The sequence below is a fragment of the Neofelis nebulosa genome, chromosome 4 (assembly GCF_028018385.1).
Source record: "Neofelis nebulosa isolate mNeoNeb1 chromosome 4, mNeoNeb1.pri, whole genome shotgun sequence".
NCBI lineage: Eukaryota > Metazoa > Chordata > Mammalia > Carnivora > Felidae > Neofelis > Neofelis nebulosa.
The window spans coordinates 51,600,252-51,619,141 of NC_080785.1; the positions used below are offsets into that span (position 1 = coordinate 51,600,252).

At 46.7% G+C, this 18,890-nt stretch overlaps 1 protein-coding gene and 1 long non-coding RNA gene across 2 annotated transcripts in view; one reads left to right on the forward strand and one right to left on the reverse strand.

Annotated features, from left to right (window-relative positions):
- The window catches only part of NFE2L3 (NFE2 like bZIP transcription factor 3), a 32,224-nt gene that overhangs the window by 11,716 nt on the left and 1,618 nt on the right, over positions 1-18,890 (reverse strand). The window lies entirely within an intron of this gene.
- On the forward strand, positions 8,264-18,850 carry LOC131509251 (uncharacterized). The gene is made up of 3 exons (XR_009260391.1): positions 8,264-9,307; positions 18,011-18,255; positions 18,529-18,850. It is a non-coding gene; the product is annotated as an uncharacterized LOC131509251 (long non-coding RNA).

Here is an 18,890-nt window from a genome sequence, read left to right on the forward strand (position 1 = left end):
ACCTCGGGGCTTCTCTTAATGGCGGCTTCACTTGGCAGGCACGACTGATTAAATCACCGACCGCTGGTCACAACTGAGCTGCCAGATGGCAGCTTCCCCAGAGGTCTGAGAGGTAAGGGGGGTGGTGGCCTTGGCACCCCACCTCTGGGGACTTTACAAAGGCCACCTCATTGACATAAATCGAGAGTGGTTGCAAGGGGCTTGTTGTAAATAACAAGACGTTCCTTTTACCTTTACGGCTCTAGAACTATTTTACTCTAGAACTATTTTAAGAACTGAGGGCCAAAGACCAAATATTATAGCAAAAGATGCTCCCACTGCTCTTAACTTTTAGGAAACCAAGAGTTTGGGGAGCCCTGGGCTAGAAAGGGGGATGAGGATCAAATACACATTTGAACCAGACCATCATACCTGACGTTCTCATCCTGCTCATGACTTTAATAGGAATGCCTTTTTTTTTTTTTTTAAAGTAGGCTTCATGGCCAGCATGGATCCCGACGCGGGGCTTGAACTCACAACCCTGAGATCAAGACGTGAGCTGAGATCACGAGTCAGACACTTAACCGACTGAGCCACCCAGGCACCTCTAATGGGAATACTTTTAATGATTCACCACCAGCAAGGATAACACATGGACTTTTATTCGAGATTCGGCGATCAGTTTTTAGTCATTCGTTCAATCAATACATACTAGATGCTGGGGGATGCAAGAGTGAAAAATTCAGACTGCCCCTTCAGAGTTCACATTCAAAGGCAGGGAGCCGAAAATACAAGTGAACTAACAAAATAACTGCAAACGACGGCAAGTGAAAGAGGAAAGAGGAGACCCCCTTTAGTGTGTGGCCAGGGAAGGGCTCTCAGGGGAGGTGGTATTTGAGCCAAGATCTAAAGAGACAGAAAGAGGAATACATCAAAGGCAACAGCAGCGGGTAACATCCCAAGAGCGCGCTCATGTGCCTGTTACCATAACGTGTTTCATTAGCTTCTAAATGATGGATATTCACTTGTTTCCAACATTTCCTCCTAACAAACAATATTAAAACGTCCTCATCCATACTTCTTTGCAGACGTGTGCAAGCGGAACAAATTCCTGGAACCTCTGCTAGGTCAATGGAGATGCACATTTTTTATTTGACGGATTCTACCCAACTGCCCTTCAGAAATGTTTGTGGTAACTTAACTCCCTGCCAACAATGGATAAAAGTGCCAACTTGATAGATGAAAACTGGTATCTCATTGTAATTTTACTTGGTCTTATCGAGTGAGGTTGAGAGCCTTTGTATTTCCTTTTCTGCGAACTGTTTATGGCCTTTGCCCATTTTGCCATCAGGGTGTTGGTCTTTTTCCTATTGATCATTAATGGCATAGGGTTGTTTTTACTCCCCCGCCTCCCATCCAGTCTCTGCAGAAGTGCAAGAGCAGAAGTGGGGACACAGACCAGTGGGGAGGCTACAATAATTTAAGGGAGTGTAGATGACAATATGGAAGAAGGTGGTGGTAAGAAAGAGAAAATCCATGCTATATTGTAGAGACAGAATATGCAGGGCTTGTTGATGGACTGGAAATGGGAGATCAAGAAAAGAGAAGAATTACGAATGACCCCTAGGGGCGCTTGGGCGGCTCAGTCAGCCGGTTAAGCATCTGACTTCCGCTCAGGTCATGATCTCAAGGTTTGTAAGTTGGAGCATCGCATCAGGCTCACTGCGGGGCTCGCTGTGAAACCGCTTCAGATCCCTTTCTCTCTGTGCCTCCCCTGCTCATGTGCACTCTCTCACTCTCAGAAATAAAAACATTAAAAAAAAAATGACTCCTAGATTTCTGGCTTGAATAACTTGGTAGGCAGTTATGGAGAGAACAGCGGAAAGACAGTGAGTGAGTTGTTTAATTTGGACATGTTAAATTTGAGACGTGAAAAGTCAGGCAGAAATGCCTTATTACACTGGTGAGATGAGAATCCGGAATTTACAGCAAAGGTGTGAACTGGAGGTATAAACTGGGAACACCTCAACAATGGCAGCAGCGACAAAACCCTACGGGAACTAGCAAGATTCCAGCAAGAGAGGACAAAGCAAGGGGAAGGGGCTCGGCACTGGGTCCTGAGGAACTGCAACATCCCGTGGTCAGGCAGAGGAGCCGGCAAAGACGCTGAGGAGGACAGAAAGCGAGATGCAGGGCAGCCAAAGGAGATCAATGCCTCAGAATCCGAGAGCGTTTCAAGAAGAATGGAGTGGTTGATGGTGTTGAGTGCTCCTTAGGGGTTGCACATGGTAAAGACAGAAAAGTAGTAGTCATTTTAGCAATAAGAAAGTTGGCGGTGGCCTGAAAACAATCAACTTAGGGGGTGCCTGGGTGGCTCCGTCGGTTAAGCATCGGACTCTTAATTTTGGCTCAGGTCATGATCTCACGGTTCGTGAGTTCAAGCCCTGAGTCGGGCTCTGTGTTGACAGCACAGAGCCTGCTTGAGATTCTCTCTCTCTCCCTCCCTCTCTCTCTCTCTCAATAAATAAACTTTAAAAAAAAAAATCAATTTAGGGTCAAAGCCAGTGATACCGTATAGAAGAATAAATGGGAACTGACAAATTAGAAACAGCATCCAGACAATTCTTCAGGAATGTTGGCTATGAAGTGAGTGGAGAAATGGACAGAGCAGTGTTTTGTTCGGTTTTAGAGACGACAGAAACCACAGTACCTTTGTAAGGGAATGGTTCAGGAGACAGAGTAACGGTAAAGCAAGGTCCCACAGAAGGCAACAGAGGACAAATTGCAAAGTACAAGTGGTGCGGCTGATTCAGAAAGAGGTGAAATTAGAGCTTTTATTTCTTTTTTTTTTTTTTTTTTTTTTAAAGTTTAACGTTTATTTATTTTTGAGACAGAGAGAGACAGAGCATGAACGGGGGAGGGGCAGAGAGAGAGGGAGACACAGAATCGGAAACAGGCTCCAGGCTCCGAGCCATCGGCCCAGAGCCCGACGCGGGGCTCGAACTCACAGACCGCGAGATCGTGACCTGGCTGAAGTCGGCCGCTTAACCGACTGCGCCACCCAGGCGCCCCTAGAGCTTTTATTTCAAGATCAGGAGGAAGTAGATGGAAGAACGTATTTGAGGATTTAGTGGTGGGAAGGTCTATCCTTATTTCTGAAGGTATTTTTTAAAAAGTAGAAATGGATATTGAGGATTAAAGGGATTTAAAGGTCAACCGATTTTTGACAAAGCAGGAAAGAATATCCAATGGAAAAAGACAGTCTCTTCAGCAAGTGGTGCTGGGAAAACTGGACAGCGACATGCAGAAGAATGAACCTGGACCCCTTTCTTACACCATACACAAAAATAAACTCAAAATGGATGAAAGTTCTCAATGTAAGACAGGAAGCCATCAAAACCCTCGAGGAGAAAGCAGGCAAAAACCTCTTTGATCTTGGCCACAGCAACTTCTTACTCAACACGTCTCCGGAGGCAAGGGAAACCAAAGCAAAAATGAACTACTGGGACCTCATCAAAATAAAAAGTTTCTGCACAGTGAAGGAAACAATCGGCAAAACTAAAAGGCAACCAACAGAATGGGAGAAGATATTTGCAAATGACCTATCAGATAAAGGGTTAGTATCCAAAATCTATAAAGAACTTATCAAACTCACCCAAAAAACAAAGAATCCAGTGAAGAAATGGGCAAAAGACATGAATAGACACCTCTCCAAAGAAGACATCCAGACGGCCGACCAACAAATGAAAAAATGCTCAACGTCACTCACCATCAGGGAAATACAAATCAAAACCACAATGAGATACCACCTCACACCTGTCAGAATGGCTAACATTAACAATTCAGGCAACGACAGATGTCAGTGAGGACGTGGAGAAAGAGGATCTCTTTTGCACTGCTGGTGGGAATGCAAGCTGGCACAGCCACTCTGGGAAACAGTATGGAGGCTGCTCAAAACATTAAAAACAGAACTACCTTATGGCCCAGCAATTGCACTGCTAGGCATTTATCCAAGGGATACAGGGATGCTGTTTCAAAGGGGCACATGCACCCCCATGTTTATAGCAGCACTATCGACAATAGCCAAAGTATAGAAAGAGCCCAAATGCCCATCGATGGATGAATGGATAAAGAAGATGTGGTGTGTGTGTGTGTGTGTGTAAATATATATATTTACACACACACACACACACACACACACACACACAATGGAGTATTACTCAGCAATCAAAAAGAATGATATCTTGCCATTTCCAACTATGTGGATGGAACTGGAGGGTATTATGCTAAGTGAAATTAGTCGGAGAAAGACCAATATCATATGACTTCACTCATATGAGGACTTTAAGCGACAAAACAGATGAACAGAAGGGAAGGGAAACAAAAATAATATAAAAACAGGGAGGGGGACAAAACAGGAGAGACTCTTAAATATGGAGAACAAACTGAGGGTTACTGGAGGGGGTGTGGGAGGGGGGATGGGCTAAATGGGTAAGGGGCACTGAGGAATCTACTCCGGAAACCATTGTTGCACTAGATGCTAACTTGGATGTAAGTTAAAAAATAAATAAAAAAATAAAATAAAATGGAATAAAAGGATTTAAAAATTATGCCCAGAAATTATTGGACACTCTTTCCTCCAAGAGGTAAAGCTTAATTCCCCTCAGCTTGTGTGGGGGCTGGACCTAGTGAATTGCTTCGAACAAGCAAGGTGGAAGGGATGATTATGGCACTGGCTTCTTCCTTGCTCTCTATCACTTGCTCTGGTGAAAGCCATCACGTGAGCTGGAAGATCAAGCTCTCTATGGCGAGGAACTGAGGCTTCTCGCCACAGCCATGACTGATCCATCTCGGAAGGGTATTCTACAGCTTCAATCAAGCCTTCACATAAATACAACCCAACTAACACCTCGATTAAGGCTTCATGAGACCCTGAATGCGAACCAGACAGCCAAGGGGCCCCAGAATTTCTAACCCATAGACACCATGGGATAATAAATATTTGTTGTGTTAAGCCATTAAACTTGGGACAATTTGTTAATGCAACAATGGATAAGTAACATAAACATTTAAAAAATGCTTTTTGCATCCACATTTCTTGTATCTCTTGCTAATATTTTACTTAATACTCTGCATGAACATGCGTAAGAGTAATTCTTAGATTTCTTTGAAGTATTTTTTTAGGTCTTGGTATCACTGTTGTTTGTGCTGGTTCTGAAAAAAGAGATTTGGGAAGCTTTATGTAATAGAATTCCCTATTGGAAAGTTTGAAAGAATTCTTGAAATCTACCCACACCAGTTAATATTTTTAAACTTTTTTTAAACTTTATTTATTTTGAGAGGGAGAGAGAGAGGAAGAAAGAGAATCCCAAGTAGGGGTGCACCCCTGTATTTTTTAACTTTTTAAATAAATCGTGCCGATGATGTTTTCAACTTCTTTCATGGGGTATGCCAAACAACCCTCCCAAAAGGGCTGATTTACATCATCATCGGTGGTATTTGAACATATCCACTTTCTTAATGCTTTGCTCATTAAAAGGTGGCTGAGTCGGTTAAGCGTCAGATTCTTGATTTCAGCTCAGGTCATGATCTCGTGGTTCATGAGAGGGAGTCCCACGTCGGGCTCTGAACTCACGGCACAGAGCCTGCCTGGGATTCTCTCTTCCTCTCTCTCTTTCTCTCTCTCTCTCTCCTCCTCCCCTGCTCGCGTTCTTGCTTTCTCTCTCTCCCAAAATAAATAAACGTTAAAAACATATTTTGCTAATTAAAAGGTCAAAAACGCAGCTCCTTAGCAGCAATGATCTTGGGGCTCTCAATGTACCCACGAAGCAGGTGGTGACGCGAAGACAGTGGAAGCGGGGCTCTAGATTCAAATTGGGGGCGGAATCTATGTGTGAGAGGATTTGCAAATACTCCTAAGGATGGAGGCGTTTGGAGCTAGCCAGGGGAGCCAAGGGAGGAAAGTCAAGGTCGGAGCAGGAATTTGAGCTGTGCTGCCCGAAGGTACTGTCTCTCCTCCTCTCTGGCCACATCGAAGGAGGCGGGAGAGGCAGGCGGTGAGACGTGGAGGGCTTGCTTCACTTCAGTGCTGAGTACCACCTAGTCTCCAGAGAGGGCCCTTTCCAGTTCTGCCTCTCCGAAGGTCTATCCGTAAGTGGCCAGACAATTTAGCACCCAAACCAGTCCATTTTTGAAAGGGTAGGAGGGTGCTATTAACAAGCTGGACAACAGGCACAAAGACTGTCCCAAATGGTCACCCTCTCTGTGAGGATGACAGAGGACGACAGAGGAGACTGCTAACTATCAAGAATCTTGATGGCAAATAGGATTCCAAAGACCCAGGGAAGAGACACACTTGAACCCGCACAGCCTAGGGCACTCAGTATTTTCTTAGCTGCTCCTTCACTTACACATTCAAGTGCCAGCTGCTGCGAGCTATTAGAAAGTGAACAGAAACGTGCTATGAGAAGTGACGAATGAGAAAAATCTTCCCCGGGTCAGTGTGTAACCCAGTTGTGTAACCCAGGCTGACCAGGGAGAGTATAAAGGCCTGGCCAACTGTGACGAGCGGTGTCAGCCCGGAAGCTGCTAGTTTCCTGAGGCTGCACCAAGCTTGACTTCTGCCCTGTCGCTTTCTTGTCCCCCTTCCCTAGTTGTAGCACCCACAGTCACTCCCTTGTAATCACCCTGCACACTAAACTTGGGTCTCAGAGTCCCCTCCCCAGAGAACCCAATTTGTGACAGCACAGTTAGCAATTTTCTCTTGGCAGGAAGAAAGGGGAGGCCAGATCTCTAGACAGGGAGGGGTAGAGGATGTGATATGACATTTCTATTTAGAAAGTAAAAAACGCCTATGGCACTTGAAACATAATTTGCACAGCCTGCAAGGCACCTCAAAAGCCCAAAGGAGGGCTCAGATCCAAAAATGGCCGAGTAAAAAGGCTCATCCTACTCCTATCAGCTGTGTGACCTTGGGCCACTATGACCCTCAGTTTCCTTGTCTGTGAAGTGGAAGGATATTTTCTAACACACATTTTAAGGGATTCGTTGAGAAAAAGCACTTTGTACATTAAGATGTTATACTAATTACGACTCCTTTCTACCGCTTTTTCATTCTCAAGAGTTGCAATTACTAACTGCTGGCAACTCCATCAGAATGTCAAGAGAAAGCCATACCTGACCCTGGTACCAGTAATTATCATCTTGGCTCTCTTCTCTTCCTGTTTTTCTCAACTCAGTGACATGGGGCTGAGACACAGAGCATATGTGTTTTACGAGTACTGTTGTATACACTGGAGATTTATGGTCCATGCTCTTAATTTAAAGAGTGGGTAAGTCAAACCCATCATTAAGTTACTTTTTATTTGTGTGTAGGTGATTTTTACTCTTGTGGGGCTGGGACTCAATTAAGGGAAAAAAAAAAAGTCTCCACACTTGCCATAGGAAGCCACCGTAAACTTGTGAGCTGGAGCACTTCAACACTTCTACAAGTCCAATGACTTGGACTGAACCGGCACCTGCTAGAAACGTTCTCTCCACCACAGTCCTCTGCTAGGAGGGGACTTGTCTCTTCCTCCCTATGGATCCACAACCTTATGACTTTGGGCCCCTAAGCTAAAACTCAAGTCTTTCTGTCTCTAAAACGCCATGGCTTCTGGGCTTTCTCTTATGACACTTATCTTATTCTATCTAAAAATTATAATTCTTTGGGTCTTTTCTTTCCTGATGGGCTATAAACTTACAACACCTGTCCTCCAGCTGTAATTCACCTGTGCCACCAATGTTTCTTTTTTTTTTTAATGTTTGAGAGAGAGAGAGAGAGAGACACTGTGTGCGAACGGGGGAGGGGCAGAGAGAGAGGGAGACACAGAATCTAAAGCAGGCTCCAGGCTCTGAGCTGTCTGCACAGAGCCGGATGTGGGGCTCAAACCCACTAACTGCGAGATCATGACCATGGCCAAAGTCGGACGCTTAACCAACTGAGCAACACAGACGCGCCACCCCGCCCCCGCCAACAATGTTAAGGTGCAGAGTCTTGCAAATTTTCTGAGGCAGTGGAGGTAATGGGAAGGGGAAGAGAGGAGCAAAGCTGGGCTTTTCTCTTCTTGCTAAATCCCTGAAGTTCCTGATAACTGGCACCATGATTTCCAAGCCTGTACTTATTATAATGTATTGGGACCTCAATACTGTGATGCAGAGCTTGACCCTGAAAAAAGTCTTTGTGAACAGTCCCAGCTGGCTTAGCTGGGCCTTTCATTTATGCTTCTGGGGGAGGAACGACTGAGACCTGCTTTGACCTTTAGGGCTGGATGGACCTTCAAAGACAAAGAACAGTGTGCTGCCTACGAGAAGGATGACATCAGAGGGAGAGGGGTGAAGGCCAAAGAATTCTGAGGCCTGTCTCTATGCTGGAGGCAAGCTGGAGTCATCAGGTCTAGAGAGAAACGAGGAGCCAGATAAAGAGAGGCTGTGTTCTATTTGGCCTGGGTGGTTTTTAATAGCAGTTTATAATAATTATAGTTCACATTTATTGAGCACTCGCTGTGGGCCAGGCACCACATATGTGATCTCATTTAAGTTGCTCAGAGGTAGGTACTCTTGTTATCTCCTGATACAGAGGAGGAAGCTGAGGCCCAGAGAGGTTAAGCAACTTGCCTGAAGTCACACAGCTTTTAAGTGACAGAACCAGGATTTGGCTGCAGGCATTTGTCCTTCATGGCCGGATCTTAGCCACTGCACGAGTTCTTGTTTGTCCCTCCAGATCTGTGTGTGCCCACAGAAGCTGTCCCCTGCTAACTCTGGGCAGGCTGGCTTCCAGCTGGGTTCAACAGTGGGATGGCAGAAGCAGGAAGTCTGGACAGCGAACAAAGGAAAGGCCAGAGCACTTCTCCGCTTTGATCGTCGATGACGGCCCCCTCCTCATTCAGCTTCGGAAACTTTCAACCCTTCCCCTTTGGAAGTCTCTGGGTCCTCTAACATCCCCATCTGTTCCCATAAGAAATCATTCATTAAGTCCCTTCATCTGAGCCACCTAGGGTAGATTGTGCTTCCTGCCAGAGCCCCGGCCGCAACACCACTGCCCACGCTGGCGTCCACTTGCTTCGCTCCACGCCACGCAGATGAGAGCAGCAGCCGTGGGGAGGGCTGACTCCAGACCAGGAAGCGATGTTCCGTCTGTCTATCACCTTCCCGTGCAAATACGGCCGGCTGGCTACAATGCGAGGTGTGGGAGGTGTGGATCTCGTCTGGTTCGTGAGTCCAACAAACCAACTGTGGAAAAACTACTCGTGAGACGTTTGGGGGAGCCTGAATACCGACTGGAAATTTGGTGATTATTGAAGAATTACAGTTGATTTTTTTAGGTGTGCTAATGGTGATGTACCGGTGATGTTTAGAAGGGTCCTTATATTTTAGGGATATATGCGGAAATATTTACAGAAGGTTTTCTGAGTCAGCGAAGGTAGTGGGAAGAGTCAGACAGGAACAAAGATGGGCTGTTTCTCTTCTCTTGAGAAGTCTCTGCAGGGAATCATAAGAAATGAAGCCTGGGGGTAGGGTGGGGCTGTAATAGACAAAATAAGACCGGCCATGAACTGTAACTGTTAAAGCCAGATAACAGAGACAGGAAGTCCCATTACCCTGGGTCCTGGTAGCCATTCTCTCCACGTGTAATATATGCTTGAAATTTTCCCATAATAACACAAGATAGAAGCTAAACTCATTTCTGAAGCCCCTGGACATGGCAGGGAGGCAGCTAAGCAACTGGCAGGAATGCTCCCCAAGGCTGAAACGAAGTTATTTGATGTGACTGCCCACTAGAAGTCAGGTGTAAAAATAACAGTGTTTCTAAATAGGAGCCTCCACACTTATGACACAGGGTATGAGCTCCAGTGCACAGGCTCTGATTTTAAAAGGAGCTGTTTCCCATATAAGCAGCCCCTCTGTGCAGGCTGAGGGGCTGGGGGGAGTGGTGAGGTAGGCAGTAGGAATTCATTTAGAGGCGCCTGGGTACTCAGTCAGCTGAGCCTCTGACTCCTGATTTTGGCTCAGGTCATGATCTCACGTGGTTTGTGGGTTTGAGCCTCGCGTCGGGCTCTGTGCTGGCAGAGCGGAGCCTGCTTGGGATTCTTTTCTTTTCTTTTCTTTTCTTTCTCTCTCTTTCTTTCTCTCTCTCTCTCTTTCTTTCTCTCTTTCTCTCTTTCTTTCTCTTTCTCTCTCTCTCTTTCTTTCTCTCTCTCTCTCCCCCTCTGCCCTCCCCCACCCCCCCATAAATAAACAAACATTAGAAAAAAAATTCATTTACGATTCATTTATTTAATGAATAAATAAATGATTACCCCAGCAGGCAAGACAGGCCAAGTGGGCCTCAAAATGCATAATGTGTTTGTATTTCTTTACTGTTGAAAATTTCAAACACATAAAATAAGCAGAAAACAGAACATAGTAATGTACCCTTCATCCATTTCAGCCACTATCAGCACTCTGTCATTCTTCTCTCATCAGTATCTCCATCCCTCCATGCAAAACTATTCTAGCACAGTATTTAGGTAGGATTTACATAGGCAGGAATGCATAAACCTTAGCTGTACAATTTCGATAAATGGAGGCACCCACTTAACTCACATCTTAACTGCAACACAGAACGTTTTCACCTGCCCAGAAAGTTCTCTCCTGTTCTGGTATTTCTACCTTGGCTTTGCCTGCTTTAGAACTTAAGCACAAGCTTTCAACGGCATTCATGCATGAGCTATATTTGACCCTTGAACAACACAGGCTTCAAATGCGCACGTCCACTGATACGTGGAGTTTTTAACAGCATTGTACCGTAAAGTTTTTTTTTCTCTTCCCCATGATTTTAACATTTTGCTCTAGCTTCTTTTACTGTAAGAATACAGAATGTCATGCACATAACTTACAGAATATGTCATCAACTCTTCATGTTATCAGTAGCCCATTAGCAGTTCAGTTTGGGGGGAGTCAAAAGTTACACATGGCATTTCGCCTGTGTGTGGCATCAGAACCCTGAACTTGATTGCTCAAGGGTCAACTGTAGTTCTGCATTCATTATTAGTTTTTTGCCAAGCTAGTCCCCCACCCTTCAGCAAGGAACTAGAGAGATCTGGCTTCAGCTTTAAAACACACCAGGCACGTCTTCCATTTGGGGGGGGGGGGGGGAGCGGAGGGGGGATATTGGGAGGCCATGGGAAAGAAACCTAAGAATCATCGGGAGGTCCCATAAACTGGAGATTCCCAGGCCCCACTTGAGAAGCTCTAATTCAGCCCATCAGGGGTGGGCCCCCAAATCTACATTTTAACAAGCAACTTAGTAAATGATGCAGTCACTGGATGACCCTGGGAGAAACTCCACTCTAAAGAAAGGCTAAGAGGGGAGCCTGGGTGGCTCAGTCGGTTAAGCATCCGACTTCGGCTCAGGTCATGATCTTGGCGGTCTGTGAGTTCGAGCCCCGCGTCAGGCTCTGTGCTGACAGCTCAGAGCCTGGAGCCTGTTTCAGATTCTGTGTCTCCCTCTCTCTGACCCTCCCCCGTTCATACTGTCTCTCCCTGTCTCAAAAATAAATAAATGTTAAAAAAAATTAAAAAAATTAAAAAAATAAAGAAAGGCTAAGAAAAGTGTGCCAGGTTGGCTTAGTTGGTAGAGCATGTGACTCTTAATCTCAGGGTTGGGAGTCCAAGCCTCACATGGAGCGTGGAGCCTACCTGAAAACAAACAAAAGTTATTCCTTTATTTATTTATTTTAAAATGTTTATATATTTATTTTTGAGAGAGAGAGAGAGCAAGTGAGGGGCAGAGAGAAAGGGGGAGAGAAAATCCCAAGCAAGCTTCACGTTGTCAGCACAGAGCCCAGTTGCAGGGCGTGATCTCACGAACCATGAGATCCCGACCTGAGCCGAAACCAAGAGTCAGACGCTTAACCAACTGAGCCACCCAGACACACTCAAAAGTTCTTCCTTTGGATGAGCCTTCATGTTCAGGGTCTGGCTCCTCCACAATTTCCAGGCCTCCCTTACATAACAGCTCTTCAAATATCTGAGTTGCCCATCATGTTCCTCCCTCAGTCTGATCTTCTCAGCATGGCACATCCCCAATCCATTCAGCCATTTCCAGCAAAGCAGGTCCCAGCATGTCCTAGCAGTCTGATACTTTCCTCCAGAGGACAGGGGTTTCCTGGAGATCGGACCCCCAGCTCAGGGGCGATAAGAGCAAATCATCTACTAGACATCTATTAGCACACCAGGAACTATACTAGCCTTTTAACATACAGTGTTCTTTAACCGTCATAAGAACTCTCCCCAAAAGACGTTAATATTCCCCTTCTACAATCTGGGTACTAAGGCTCACAGAGGTTGCCCAGGAAGAGCCAGAGCTGGAACGGTGTGATGGTTAGTTTCAGGTGTCAAAGTGGCTACGCTCTTGTACTCAGTTATGCAATTATACACTAACCGAGGTGGTGCTGTCAGGATATTTTGTACTTGTGGTTACAGCTACAGTCAACCAAATGACTTTAAGTAAAAGATTACCTTGCTAATGAGTGAGACTCATCCAACCAGCTGAAGGACCTTAAGAGCAAACCTGAGGTTTCACTGAGGCAGAAGACATTCTGCCTCGAGCCTGCGGCATCAGTGCCTGCCCCGAGTGTCCAGCTCCCCCAGAGTTGGGACTTGCCAGCCTCCACAACTGCATCAGCCAATTGAAACAAATCTCTAAAACAGATATATAGGGGCACCTGGGCAGCTCAGTCGGTTAAGCGTCTGACTCTTGATTTCAGCTCAGGTCGTGATCTCACGGCTCATGGGTTCGAGTCCCGCATGGGGCTCTGTGCTGACAGTGCGGAGCCTGCTTGGGATTCTCTCTTTCTCTCTGCCCCTCCCCTCCTCAAAATAAATCAATGAACATAAAAAAAAAAAAATAAACTAGATGTATACACATGCATACACATGTATACATGTATTTATCATACTGGTTCTGTTCTCCGAAGAACCCTGATGCCAATGGGAAGCCAGTTCTATCCAACCTCAAAAGGCCATGCCTTGCCTCTACGTCACTGTCCATACTCTGCCAACCACTATCTGCAACTCAACCCAAACCAACCCAGGTGTGTGTCTGAGCCTCAGCCAGCTTCTGCTGCCCAGAGGTGTACTGGAATATTAACAGAGATCCTTAACAACTAGATTTTGAGAATAAGCTACTCATATCAAAAAAACTGCCGTAGATGGGGGAAGCGTGTTTCCCCCAAGTTTGAAGTTTTGTAGTGTGTGGGAGGTATGGTTTACTCGGCGCTTAACAGTGGTGATTTGTTCTATTCCGGGCAAGGTCACTAACTTGCTATATCACTTTAGGCAATCCTAAATTTCACCACCTGATTAATGATCATGCCAACCTGCAAGTCGGCTTTCCATGGCCCCCATCCACTCAAACTGGCATTAAATGGTCAGACGGCCTATCAGGATTTCAGATCTGACCTACTTTCCAGGCAGGGCGCTATCTAGCCTTGAATGACCCAAGACCCGTTCAAGCTCATGGCATTCTGGAAGTTCTGGCAAGGCAACGTGACGGATGGGTGAGGAGTGCTCAGCAGAGGTGGGCTGCACCGGCCTCTGCCCTTGACCCTGGCCTTGGTGCTACTTGCAGGTTCAAGTGAAGACTGTTTCCAAGCTCAAGACACTGCAGTCCCAAGGAGAGGATGCCAAGGCCCACCTATGAAACACTACACAGTGCAGCGGGGCTCAAAGGAAAGAACAGGAAATGCTTATCGCAGAGGTGATGATAGTTGAGAGGAGTCTGAGAATTCAGCAGTAAAAGACTTGGAAGGGATGAAAGGACACATTCTGGGCCAAGGTGACAGAGTGAGGTGCAGGAGAGCACGGGGCGGTCTGGGGAAAAGGAAGGGAGAAAGTTTTAGGTGGAAAGTAGGCCACAGGTAGAACCTAAGTGGGAGATGAGCTCAGCTTGGGCAGCTGGGGAGTTGGGTCACACTAGCCTAATGGGGTGCCTCAAATGACAAAAGATTGAATTGGTAGGTAGGTCATGAGCTGGTGGACGCTCCCCAGATGAAAGTGAAGAGATGACCGTGAGCTTTGGAAACCTGTGCCGGGCAAGAGAAGGAATAAGGAATAAATCGGGGCAGGGGCGTCACAGCCCCAGCTGAATTAACAGCAGTAGCAGATGTGACTGAGGGCTTACCGTGTACCAACCCTAATTTGTATGATCTCATTTAACCCTCACAACTCCCTAAAGCACTCCTACCATCCCACTTTATGGATAAGGGAACCAAGGCACAGAGAGGTTAAAAAGTGTGCCCCAGATCACACAACCTGTCAACAGTGAGCCGAGATCTACAGCTACCCCTGCCTCGGGTCTGACTCCAGCGTCAAGTAAACTTGACCACTGGCCCAGCCTGCCTCGGGAGTCCCAGCCCGGGCCCTGCGCTCTGATTTCTGAGCTGAGAAGCAGGAAACGATACAAGGGACACTGCAGAGGGTGATATTTCTATAAACCGCATATTGAGGTGAAAAACTGACTGGAAGAAGTCTGAAGTAAGGTTCCTTGGGGTTGGCTGCACATGAAGCCAGCAAAAAACACCCCAGGTTTGCTCATGGGCTTACACCAAGTCCTGCAGCAAATGATCGTACACATAGACCAACTGCTTCCAGAAACTGTTGCGGCCTACTTGCTCAACAAGCTGAACGCCCCAAGAGTTGCCAGGAAAAGGGAGATGGTGACTGCGTAATGGATTGAACCGTGTCCCTCAAAATTCCCATGTTGAAGTCATAACCCTCCGTATCTAAGAGTGTGCCTTTGTTTGGAAATGGGGTCAATGCAGATGCAATCAGTTGAGTCAGGTGGGCCCCGATCCTGTACGACCAGTGTCCTTACAGAAGGGGAAGTTTGGCTACAGGTGTGCACACAGGGAGAGTGTCTTGTGAAGATGAAGGCAGAGATTGGGACGACACAGTAGAAACCAAGAGTCACCAAATATGGTCAGCAAACCACCAGAAGTTAGCAGAGAGGCCTGGAACAGACTCTCCCTCTCAGCCTCATAATGAACCAGGCCCTGACCTCCAACTTTTCACCTCCAGAACTGGGAGACAAATTTCCGCTGTGCAGGCCACCCAGTTGGTGGCACTTTGTTAGAGCCGCCCTGGGACACTGATACAGTGACCCTATGCCATCTTCTCCTGTGTAAGACCATAGGTGAATGTTCACTGTGTCCTTAAGCAAAGAGCCTCCTCTGAAACTTGGTTACACTGCGATGTATGAAGGTATAAGACTATTTTTGTATCATGGGCGTGAGTTAAAAACAAGCAAGTGTTTGAGATTTCATCTATCTCCAACTGCCCAGGCACTAGTGACTGATTAACTTTGCTTTTGAAATGAAAAACCAATTTTACTGTAACAATTAAGGAGCTTCTTTCTCTTCCTTTACGCTTAGATTCTTCCCTGTGACCCAAAGAAACCCAGTCTAACCCACGAGGTCCTGCTGGACCCCTCACCCAGCACAGGGTCCCTCTCCTGGGGGCTTGAAACCATTATCGAGATGACCACAAGCCTCTCAGCTTCAAAGGGGAGACAGCTCTCTGAAATGCTGACGGCTGGCTATAGGCCAACATATGCTCACACATTCAATTCTGCAAAAACTGTTCAATTCTTTGTTTAACCTGTGCGTTACTTTGAAAACACGTGCATCATCGGTCATGAGTGAATGGCTGTGGTTATGAAGGGAAGCAGGTCTACCCTGGGGAATTCCGGGTTCTGTTTTCAGATGATGATTGGCCCCGCTAAGAAGTGAAACCAAAGCAGTATTTCTTCTGATACTTGGAAAATCCCCCTACTCCGAAACAGTTTTGCATATGTACAAAAATTATGGAAAATTATACCGTTAAGACCAGAATCTCCTACAGCTCAAATAAGCCACTGAAATTATCTATTTAAAGACAAACGAAACTGGGCACCTGGGTAGCTCAGTTGGTTAAGCATCCAACTCTTGATTTTGGCTCAAGTCACGATCTAACGGTTCGTGAGTTCAAGCCCCACATCAGGCTCTATGCACTGACCGAGGGAAGCCTGCTTGGTATTCTTTTTCCCTGTCTCTCTCAAAAATAAATAAACTTTAAAAAATAATAAAAACAAACAAAACAAACCTATGCTGTTCCTGTAGGACAAAACACTCTCTCTTGTCGAAGTTAACAGTAGCCACCTTGCAAGAGCAGGGGAGGGGCAGAGAGAGGACAGAGGATCTAAAGCGGGTTCCACGCTGACAGCAGTGAGCCCAATGTGGGGCTCGATCTCATGGACCAGAAATCATGACCCGAGCCAAAGTTGGACGCTCAACCAACTGAGCCAACCAGGCACCCCCACACTTCTAAGCCAACTACACGGAATGAACTGATTCTCACAATCCTGTGTGGTGGGCACCTTTATTACTCCCATTGCGCAGGTGAGGAAAATGAAGCACAGACAGGCAAGGAAACTGGCCCAAGGTCACAGAGCTGTAAGTGGTAGAGGGCTGGGATTCAAAACCAGGCAGTTTGGCTGCAAGACACCAAACCCAACCCCCTAACAAGCAAACAACCAGCTCAGACTTACAAACAGGACAAAAGGAAACAAAGTGAGTGGGGACTGGTTAAGTAGCGTGGGTTGAGAACCGAGGCAGAAAGAAGAGAACAGCAATTATATTCCAAGCACGGGGCTGGCACTTCACACATGCTGTTCCCATTTAATTCGCACAAACCTTGAAGCCAGTGTTACTCTCCCACTTGAGAGGTGAAACACTGAGGCTTGGAATGATTAAAGGAACCTGTATGAGGGCACATTAGTAAGTGATATCCCTAAACCCAGGTTTGCAGATTGCAAAAACCCGCGCTGTTTTCCCAGCCCATTTTCTGCAGAGTCATGGTTTCAAATTGTAACCTCAGTATTACGGATTATTGCTTTTAAAAGCCAACCCGGGGGGCGCCTGGGTGGCTCAGTCGGTTGGGCGGCCGACTTCGGCTCAGGTCATGACCTCACGGTCTGTGAGTTCGAGCCCTGTGTCGGGCTCTGTGCTGACAGCTCAGGGCCTGGAGCCTGTTTCAGATTCTGTGTCTCCCTCTCTCTGACCCTCCCCCGTTCATGCTCTGTCTCTGTCTCAAAAATAAATAAACGTTAAAAAAAAAAAAATTAAAAAAAAAAAAAAAAAAAAAGCCAACCCGGGGCTGCCCGGGTGGCTCAGCTAGTTAAGCATTGACTCTTGATTGCAGTTCAGGTCACGATCTCGAGGTGCATGGGATAGAGCCCTGCACTGGGCTCTGTGCGGACAGTGAGGAGCCTGCTTGGGATTCTCTCTCTCCCTCTCTCTTTCTGCCCTCCCGGGCTTGCGCTCTCTCTCAAAATAAATAAATAAACATTGGGGGGGGGAAAAAAAAAAGTCAATCCAGCACTGGAGAGTGGTGGTGCTAAGGTCAGGAGTGGGAGGCATCACCCCCATCCCAGCTGCATGCTGGTTCAGAGAACCTGGGTACAGACACAAGTGCTTAATTAAAGTGCTAGCTTGAGGGGTGCCCGAGTGGCTCAGTCGGTTAAGCATCCGACTTCGGCTGAGGTCATGATCTTGCGGTCCGTGAGTTTGAGCCCCGCCTCGGGCTCTGTGCTGACAGCTCAGAGCCCGGAGCCTGTTTCAGATTCTGTGTCTCCCTCTCTCTCTGACCCTCCCCCGTTCAAGCTCTCCCCCTCTCTCTGTCCCCAAAATAAACGTTAAAAAAAAATGTTTAAAAAAAAATAAAGTGCTAGCCTGGGAGTCAGGAAGCTCAGGTTCTCGTTGCACCTCTAGCACCAATTAACTGCGTGGCTTTACCGAAGTCCCCTAACATCGCTGGTCCTCTATTTTCTTTTAGTACAAATTGTTTAGAAGGATGTCCGGCCTGCCTACCTCACAAGATTGCTTTAAAAAAAAAAAAAAAAAAAAGGTATTGCCAAACACATACAAACTTACAACCAAACTTCCTTATGTTTTCTTTGTTTTTGCGAATCAAGGTGAATTGGCTGTGAAAATGTAGGGTGTTCAGCACCTGATCATCACCAGGATGCATATCACCGGGGCACCCCAGCAGCTGCCGCGGTCCAGCCGTGCTAGCTGAGGAAGGCAACACCAGGAGAACGGCCCCGTAGGAACTTCATTCTCCCCGCTAGGAAAGCTGGGCTCAAGGCCTCCATGCAGGTGCGGCCAAGCCTTGGCCCCCAGAGCTTCCCCGAATGCAGGTTTGCAGAGACTAAAGAAGGTAATGCTGGGAAGGGGAGGGAACAGCTTCACCTCTCCCCAGGACCGGGTTTGCTTTGCAAGGCGGGTGACATTAAGCTGGGGGGGGGGGGGGAGGGTGCCATCTGCTACAGCATGGAGCATTGGGTTTCTCTCCCCACCCCCACTCCCCTGCTGCAGAATCGGGAAAGGTTGCAGTGCCCCAGGCACCACCCCTTAGGAGGCAGAGGATTCAGGTGAAGGCCGAGACTGGATGAGTGAGTGGGAAGAGCCTTCCACTTTTTGTTTTCGACAGGAGCCCACCCAGACTCGCACTAACCCCCATCCCATTAGTTCCGGCCTCAGGAAGAGGAAGGGATTGGATCTGCATAACAGTGAATCACAAGCACTTCAGCACAATGACCCCTCCAGGAGAGGGTGGAGAAGCTCGTCTGGCAACTGCCTACACAAACTGGGCAATTCTGAAGAGCAGCAAACAAACCTGTCTACCCCAGTTCCCATTGTGCATGAGATTGCGCTCCACAAAAACAACGTCCAAGGAACACCTGTTGATCGATACCAAACGTTAACACTCAGATTTGGGCCAAGAGACAATTAAAAAGGTCACTGTGAAGGAACTTTGGGCAAGATGGTTTTGTGAAAATTGGAATTAAGTGT